At 39.1% G+C, this 8,911-nt stretch overlaps 1 long non-coding RNA gene across 1 annotated transcript; it reads right to left on the bottom strand.

The window, feature by feature from the left end:
- Positions 1 to 1,552: 1,552 nt before the first annotated feature.
- On the bottom strand, positions 1,553 to 7,812 carry LOC309504275. The gene is made up of 2 exons (XR_014208043.1): positions 7,016 to 7,812; positions 1,553 to 6,808 (listed from the first exon to the last, which is right to left on the bottom strand). It is a non-coding gene; the product is annotated as an uncharacterized lncRNA (long non-coding RNA).
- Positions 7,813 to 8,911: the final 1,099 nt, after the last annotated feature.

The following is an 8,911-nucleotide window of genomic DNA, read 5'->3' as shown; positions in this document are numbered from 1 at the left end:
ATATTGGCCTGGTGTCAGACGGGGCTTAAATTAAGCAAGGATTAGACCTTAGTTTAATTGGGACATTTAAATAACAATTATAAATGTGCCTTAAAACAAAATAAAATAAAAAAACATTACTGTTGTGTATCTCGAAACAAAACAATGGTACTGACATGTATTATAAAAATGTCAGTGCAAGCTGCTTTCAGTTAAAACCTCCTAAACATACATTTATTCTGAGACTAGATTTAAGCCTCGTCTGTGATGCCAGGGGATAAAGTCTGGATCTTTACCGCAGGTATTTATTTACGAGCGTGTATTGCCATAGGCCAGGCTTCAAGTTATGGAATTGCCCTAATGAAGGCAAATTATTGCAAGCTTAGGCTGTTCAAACTGGTCTGTTCTAATGAAGTGAGATTGTCTGTCTTGTTCCCGGATGAGAAATAACCCATTTGCTGATTTACAAGCACACTTCTGTTGGCATAGGAGTATGCTAGGTTGTCATATTTGTTGACACACCTGAGGTAAGACTCTGTAAACTTCTGAAAAGAAAAAAAAAGCCACACCTTACCCATGGGCTTAACTGGTAACTTATCCTTTTATTTTGTTTTCAATGCTTCAATAATTTAATGTGCTTGAATCTGGTTGCTAATCCTCTGTATTTTATATTTGGAAAAAGAAAGGTATACAACCCTGATCCGTGTGGGAGAGGTAAATAACATTGCCTGAATTTTGCTGTGAGTATATTAAACACACACATGGGGGAGCAACTTATTTAAAGCTGTGAATAATTGATTGCTGTTAAGTAAATAATTCAGCAAGTGTACTTAGAAAAGATGTGATGGATTTAGTGCTAAAGAGTTACACTGTTAAAATGTCCTCATGATCAGTAGTGTTGCTCAATGGTGAGCACAGGGTGTGGTTTCGGCTCAAGCGTGTCAATGCGCTGTCCTCACTTAACCTTATAACTGTATGAGTGTCAGCAGGACATTGTCACACAGTGATAGCTGATTCTCTTGAATGCCTTTGAAGAGTATACAGACATTGATTGTACTCATTGATGTTCTCAGATAAAAGCTGTCTTGTGGGTCTTGTTTCGCATGAAGGCTGCCTGATTACAAGGCCCTGCACATAATGATACGTTGAGCCAAAATAGAGTAAAAACAGTAATATTATGAAAAAATAGAATTACACCAATACTTTACAATACATGTTAACATTAGTTAAGTTGAACTAACAAGGAAAAAGTGTTTAATAAACGTAATGTTCATTTCAACATTTACTAATACACTAAAAACTCATGTTTATCAACCTTTGTAAAGTAAAAAGTGTTTTTTTGTATTAAATTGAAAAAATTGTATCTGTGATTGTTTTATGGACCTGAGCTAGCATGAGCTAACAATGAACAATTGTATTTTCATTAACATTAACAAAGATTAATGAATACTATACAAATGTATTGTTTATTGCTAATTTTAGTTAATGCGTTGACTTATGTTAACTAGTAGGACTTTATTGTTAAGTGTTACCCTGTTTTCTATTTTAATATATTTAAAATGTAAAAAAAAAATTCCTGTGCTGGCAAAGCTGAGTTTTCAGCATTTGTGTCACATGATCCTTCATATAAATATAAATAAAAAATCTGGCTTTTCAATGCTTAAGAGTCAAGCGAGTGAAAATACGATCCGTGTTAGCAAACACCGTGTGGAACTGGAATGTTTGCCAGAAAACCTTTGTATTGGTTCGGAGGATTGGGAGTTGAAAGGGTCAAACTAAACCAGATTCAAGAACAATACGTACTGTAATGCCAACAGCAACACTATACTAGTGCTGCCAGCTCCCCCTGAAGTTCCCCAGAGCTTCCTCGCTCTCTTGCTGTTATTCCCTCCCCGGCTCTTCCCTTAGCTCCCATCACTCGACTCCTTCCGCATTGATTTTATGAGGCTACAACAAGTACTTGTGACAGAATGTTATGGTGGGGTCTGTATTGTACATTGAGTTGAGAAGAAAAAAGCCTGGTATGCCTTTGTTAGGAATCTGTTCCACACATCTGGAAAGAGTGAGGGGTAGCAGCGGTTAGGAAAGCAGTCCGCTTCGAAAAACATTCAGCCAGTATCTAGAGAAATTTAGATAAATATATTCTCTAGATCGCAATGGTAACTCTAAAAACACTGACACAAAGCAGCGTCACGTAAGTGTTACCTTGTATGCAAGTAGTGCCATGGCAACAATGAGTCAGTAATGAAACCTCAATTTAAGATGAGGAACATAAGAACAGAAACCAGGCTGTGAAAGCATATCTTTGAACGTGGTTTGTGCTACATTGTGCTGATATGTGAATTTTCCCCTGGAGTCAGTCGCCATGCTCCCGTGCCAGGAAAAAATAACCATGCAAGTTTGCTCACCAGAACTCACAAAAGTCTTCACCAACTGTACTCTTGCACTTTAATGTTATGCTAAATTACATCAGAATCAAATAAAATGTGTATGTGGTGATGAAGTTATGCATTTTAACCCTGATACACTGTGTCGTTTCTCAGGGAAACTGTGTGGACAGGTATGTATCTGAGTTTTAATGATGGCCTGCTTATTTTTTCCTCTTTCCAGAGTGCAACAGAGAATTTTTGGCATTCCAGTGAAGGGGTTGAAGGTCAGAGTGCCAAAGGGAAGAATGTGGATGGTGCTGTCAATCACTGGGAACCACCACAATGGTTCTGATGATTTGAACTTATAACATCCATTTCTTTGCTTTCAGAAGTTTTAGAGATCAACCAATGCCTCTCAATGTGTTTGGACGAGAAAGTAACTGTATGATTTTAGTTTTCGTGCAAAGCATTGCAGAAATCAGAAGGGAGAGCAAAAACAGGCAGCCCCTGCTGTTTTGGACATGAGACCCCATACATAACTCTGCTGGCTCAGATTACCATTGGGGGAGGTGGAGCATAGACGTTGGTTTCATCCAGAGCTCTACTACAATGCTCAGATATGTCACGCAGAAGAACTATTCTTTTATCGTTTATGTATGATGTGGAAAGCTGGAGCGGCAACTGTTATTTTCCTAGTAGACAAATGTGTATGCATTACATTCAAGTGCTCAGTTACTGTACGGACAATTTAATACATTTTATTTCATATAGTACAACATAAGGATTATACTATAAATATAAACATATTTAATATACTTTGTAGGCCATGTCATAATCCATTGCAGTTCAGTGAAGAAACAAAATAAAATAACAAATAAACAACAAAATATTTCATTATTTTCTTCACTTTAAAAAAATTAAATATAGATTAGTCAAAGTATGAGCCCACTAAGAGATTTTTTTCTATTATATGAAAATTATATGATCAGTAAGTTATGACAAAATATGTTTTACATTGCTTTAACTCTTCAAAATAAGTTGATCAATTAAAAAACAAGACATTTTTTTAAGTCAGTTAAATGTAATTTGAATTGAAATGACTTAGACATCCAAGTTGATTGTGCTTAAAAATTTAAGGCAACAACTTTTTTTTTTACAGTGTTGTTATTCAATGGAGGTAAGTACATCTGACAGTCTGTACAAATGAACTCACAATCAACGTCACAAACTATATTTTTCTATTAGTGACTTAATAGTGCAGAATCTTTTTATTTAAATGTTTTAATTAACATCATGACATTCATTTATTCATTAAAAACCCTAAAACTGATAGAATTGGATCATCAAAGGTCAGCAGCATGCATTGATATTAAATACACAAAGCACTTTTGTGTAATTTAACATTAAATAACTGCAGGTTTATGTAAATTTACGTAAAGTTTGCATTTAACTGTTTTTAAAAAAATTGTATTGGAGGAATACTGAATCTGAATCAAGTGAGATGTGTAAATGCATGCTCACATTTAGTCTAGAGCTACAGTAAGCATGAGTAAAATGGTTTATCCAGAATAAGTCCAGCATATCCATAAAATCATAAATTATTAAAATCATATTCCTGCATAAAGGTGTTAATTTATTATATTGCTGCCTAAACTGATGTTAAATGATTGTATTGTTGCAGTAGAGTCTAAACCATCATTACTACCGGTGCTGATGTCTGCAACACAGTTTCATTTGCAGTCAGTCAGCATATCAGGTATTTCATAGGTGAAATAACACTGACCTCAGAGGAATCTGTGGTTCTGAAATTGATACCTCTGATGTGTGTATCATTTGTGTACAATATGTTGTGTACATTTTATGATTGACTTGGTTAAACATGTTTGTGTTTCACTGGTTTAAAGCAGCAATGACCATAAAACCACGGAAATTCTTGTGTGCCATCAAGAAGGAACATTATGGTGTGTTGTAAGGTAACCTAAGGTTAAACACATTTTTTTTTTCATGTTGAATGTATTTGCCTATTTCTGTTATTATTATTTTTCTAATGAATTTTTACAACCTATAATTAAGTGAATAAAAACGGAAGGTGTCACGTTTGATCTATGTTTGTTTCGCTTGAGTAGGACTTCCCCCCGGTTTCACAGAAAGGCTTAAGATAGTACCAGACTAAAATGCATGTTAGAGCTGTTTTAACTGAAAGCAACTTGCAAATGTATCTTAAAATATGTCAGTGCTATTGTTTTGTCTCAAGATGCACACCAGTAATGTTTTTTTCTAAGACACATTTATAAAAACTGTCCTAACTGAACTAAGGCCTAAGCCAGGGCTAATCTAAACCCTGTTTCTTAATCCAGGCTATTGTGTTTAGTTTTGTACTGTTCTCAGTTAGGTTTATTAATTCAAGGCTGTGTCTGACATCACCCCCTATACCCTTAAATAGGGTACTATTTGAGGGGAAAGCCATTTGTAGTGGTGACCGAAACCATAGACATTATCCAGTGCACTCATTCAATCCAACAATACTGAGTGCAGAGTGTAGAGCCAGCTTTTTATTTTTGTTTTGTTGCATTCACTGTGTGACACAAGATCTGACTGTCAAAATGTATCTGGCAGCAGTTCGGATCTACCTCCCCAGGGGGATCTCTCCCTCGAGGTGTACATGCAGAGGTTTTTAGGTCTCTTTCGTGCATTACGACAACATCAGCCTCTGCGTGTTTTTCCAGTCACGTCTGAATCAAAGGACCAAGGTGCACCTTCCCGGTGATGGCCCTCGAGGTATTTTCCTAGAATTTGTCGAGTGGGTGTTTCACCAGTGCAGATCCCCCTACACCATTGGAGAGACTGAGGAGGATCAAGACCCGCTACATTAGCGCCCTCAGCGCAAGCCGCACCATCAACCACGCCTCCAAAGGACCACAAGACTGAGCCCACCGCATACTCAGGCCGTCTCTGAACTCTCTACCTGCCCGGTTACTGTCAAGGAGGCAGGTTCTAAACTCTCTGCCCGTCCAGTATTGCTCAAGGAGGCTGTTTCTGAACTTTCTCCCTGTCTTATCATTGTCAAGGATGCCATTTTGTAACCCTCTGCCTATGCTACCCAGTTCTTTGGCCCTGTCTCCGCTGGCTCCCTACAGCTCTTCGGCTCCTCTTTCGCTGTCTCCACCTAGCAGCTTGAATCCGCCTTGGGCTTACAGTTTGCAGCTCCGCCCTGGTGTGTTGACCGCTTGGCTCCACCTCGAACCACGAGTCCGTCACTCAACCTCGGCCCATCGACTAGTAGGCTCCACCTTGGCTCCTCCCTCCCTCGGCTCAACCTAGGACAACAATCCTTATGACTTCACCGGGCTCCATCATCCCTCCGGCTCCACCATAGGTCAGTCCTCATCTCTCATCCCAGAGTCCTTCAGCTCTGTCTGGCTCCTCCTTCCCTTCAGCTCCGTCTGGCTCTTCCTTCCCTCTGGCTTCACCTCAGTCCTCTCTCGCACCGGCTCCACCCAAGCGTACCGCACAAGTGCTGAAAAGTGAAGCCAAAGCATCTCGATCGCTCCCCGGTGGCTGGTCTAAGTATAGGTTATAAACCCCGCCTCCCCATGAAGTCTACTGGACGCGATGGAAACTAAACAATCAAATTACTCTTCAAATAATTTTTGTTAATGATTTAAGTTAATGTAGAAAGTGTTTCCCTTTGGTACATGGACTCTCCCAGTCACCCCTGTCATTCAGTGAGAAATGGACTATTCCAAACTTTCCACCAGAGTTCGCAAAGTGATGGAGAAGAGAGTAGACAGATGATAAAGGGAAAAGGAGATTGGCTGAATATTGTATATAGTTTGTAGAGTGAAATATAGTGTATTAGCCCAAATCGGAGGAGTTTTTATCGATCGTGCTTGTGCGTGCATCACACATCTATGCACCTTTAATAAAACAACGATTTGGAATATGACCTGAGTGAGACATCATTGTTCGGACAAACTGTAGCCTTCAGCCAACCTGAACTAGCAATTAGAGTGAATACTCACAAGGTTTTCAGTTTAAGTGTTCGTTTTTATTTTTTTATTTTTTTTATAAGTTTGGTCTTAGTTATTTGATGCTATAAAAACGGGAATGTGACGTCATGACAGCTGTGATTGACAGCTTCTCTTAAACAAAGTAGTCACCAAGGCACCAACAGACTTTTTTTTGGATTTTCGGGAGGAGATTGGAGCTTCAACTTTAATTTATACATTTCCATAACTGTTTATTTCACACAGTAAATTTTGTATTAACCGTTTCTGCGGGAGTGAGGGCGGAACCTTGATATCGCGGCTTTACTTGCTGCTCGCTACTGCGCAGAATCAGGTCCCGCATTACTACTGTGCAGAAGCAGGTCCCAAATCTGTGCAAGATGTCAGCACCATATTAGGACTTTGGTGGCTTCACTTTTCACCAATGGAAGAGAGTGAAGGGGCGTTGTCCATCTTTTTTTTACAGTCTATGGCTCCACCTCAGTCCTCCAGACCCCTGGCTTCACCTAGGCTGCTCTTCACCGCGGCTCCACCTTGGCTTCCAGATCCTCCGGTGTGGCCCGGTCTCTTCGGCTCCACCCGGGTCTTCACCTCCACCAGCTCCGCGTCCGATGTCAGTCATCTCTCTGGCTCCACCCGGCCTCTCCACCAAGGCTCTACCATGGCTCCTCCCTTCCTCAGCTCCACTGTGGGCCTTCAGCCTGTTAGCATTGTTTGAAGTCACTCCCTGGCTCCTCTCGCCGTCGTCTCTTCCTTGGCTCCTCCCCGTCCGTAGTGGTCACTTCTGCCAGCTCCGTGTCCTCCTCCTAAGTCCCAGTTCATCTGTTGCCATGGTTTTTGATTTGCCCTCATGTGTTTCACCTATGTCTAGATAATGATCTTGTTTAGTCCCGTTTCTTAGTTTATAGCCCTGTGTTTGTTTCTTTTTCTTCTTTTTTTTCTTTTTTTTTTTGTGTCAGATCTTGTCATTTTTATAGTGGTTGTTCTGTTTACAGTATGTTTGTCTCCTGAGATACCCTGAGAAGTGTTTTAGTTTGTTTTGATTAAAGATACTGCTTGCTATACAACGTTTTATTTTTGTTTTGCTGCATCCACTGGGTGACTGAAGGCATTTACTGTAGTTTGTGTAAATATTAAATGTGTGTGTAATTGTAAACCATTTTTACTATATAAATCTAAATTATCTAAATTGTAGGTTTATTTCTTAATCCAACCATCAAGGCTTTTGTTACAAAACATTCTTTTAATGTACACTTTGTTCTGTGGGTAAAAGATTGTTTGACATTCCTGTATTAACAAGGTTTGAAACTCGCCCATATGAAGACTGTGTTGTCGTAACACTTCACAACTATGAGAGGAATGTAATGATCATAGGTTGCCTATTGCATGTCAATAATAGCACTGATTATTCTAAACAAATAAAAGCATAACTGACTGTATGCTGCTGCAGGATTGAATGTCTCACTGTGAAAAAAATAAATAAAATGCATGTTGTTAAAATGACGATGTACTAATACAGCCTTATTATAGATTTATATTGCATCTCATAATATTGTTGTTTAGTTCAAATATTAGAAAGAAATTGAACTCTAGATATGTGACGAAATTCTAATTGGAGCAGCTCTGAAGCACTTATGCATTACTTTACCATGTAGTATTTTGGGCATTGTGGCATGATCAGAGGTGTGAATGTTTTTAGCAAAGTGAAACAAACTACACGTAAATCGAAACCGGTGTTAAAGCATTACAAAGTCATTGAGGCACATTTGGCAGACATACAAATTGTTTAAAACTAATTTGTCTGTGCTCACATCTCATTAAGCCATCGCTGACTGCACAGCAACGCAACATGTTACTACTTTTCAAACATTTTGACATTCCATATTTATATACACAGAGGAGGTCACCATGGAAACATGTCTGCAATAACCTTCCTCCTGCTTATTATGTTACCATGGCAGCCATCCCAGAATACTCCTTTTCAGTTTGTCCCTCCCTCGTGTTTATGACTCACAACCTGCAGGGGAAACCACAATTCAGCCTGTATCTCATGATGTTCCTCCCCTACATTTTTACTAAAACATAAGAACTGGATCTCAAAGAGGGGAACTCCATTAACACACACACACACACACACACACACACACACACACACACACACACACACACACACACACACACACACACACACACACACACACACACACACACACACACACACACACACACACACACACACACACACACACACACACGCACACAAAAAAATGTGGCTATGGAGACCACAGTGATCAAAACCATTTAAAGGGGGGGATGGGGCAAGATTTTCTACTTAAGAGAGTTTCTATTATTGGTTATCAGTTATTATCAGTAAATAAAACAAAGAAATAAACAGTAAACTGGGGAAATTATCTCCCATTTGGCGTTGATCATATTAACTATTGTTGCAAAAATCTATGCACTTATTCAAAAACTCTTCCATCCTCCATGCGCATGGGGAAAACCGACTGAAATATTAATAATATTTGCTGTCCTCAGAAGTAACCTACATACACA

The sequence above is a fragment of the Leuciscus leuciscus genome, assembly GCF_965113295.1.
Source record: "Leuciscus leuciscus genome assembly, chromosome: 8".
Taxonomy (NCBI): Eukaryota; Metazoa; Chordata; class Actinopteri; order Cypriniformes; family Leuciscidae; genus Leuciscus; species Leuciscus leuciscus.
Note: the sequence above shows the minus strand (reverse complement) of the source record. Positions and strands in the feature narration are given on the sequence as shown.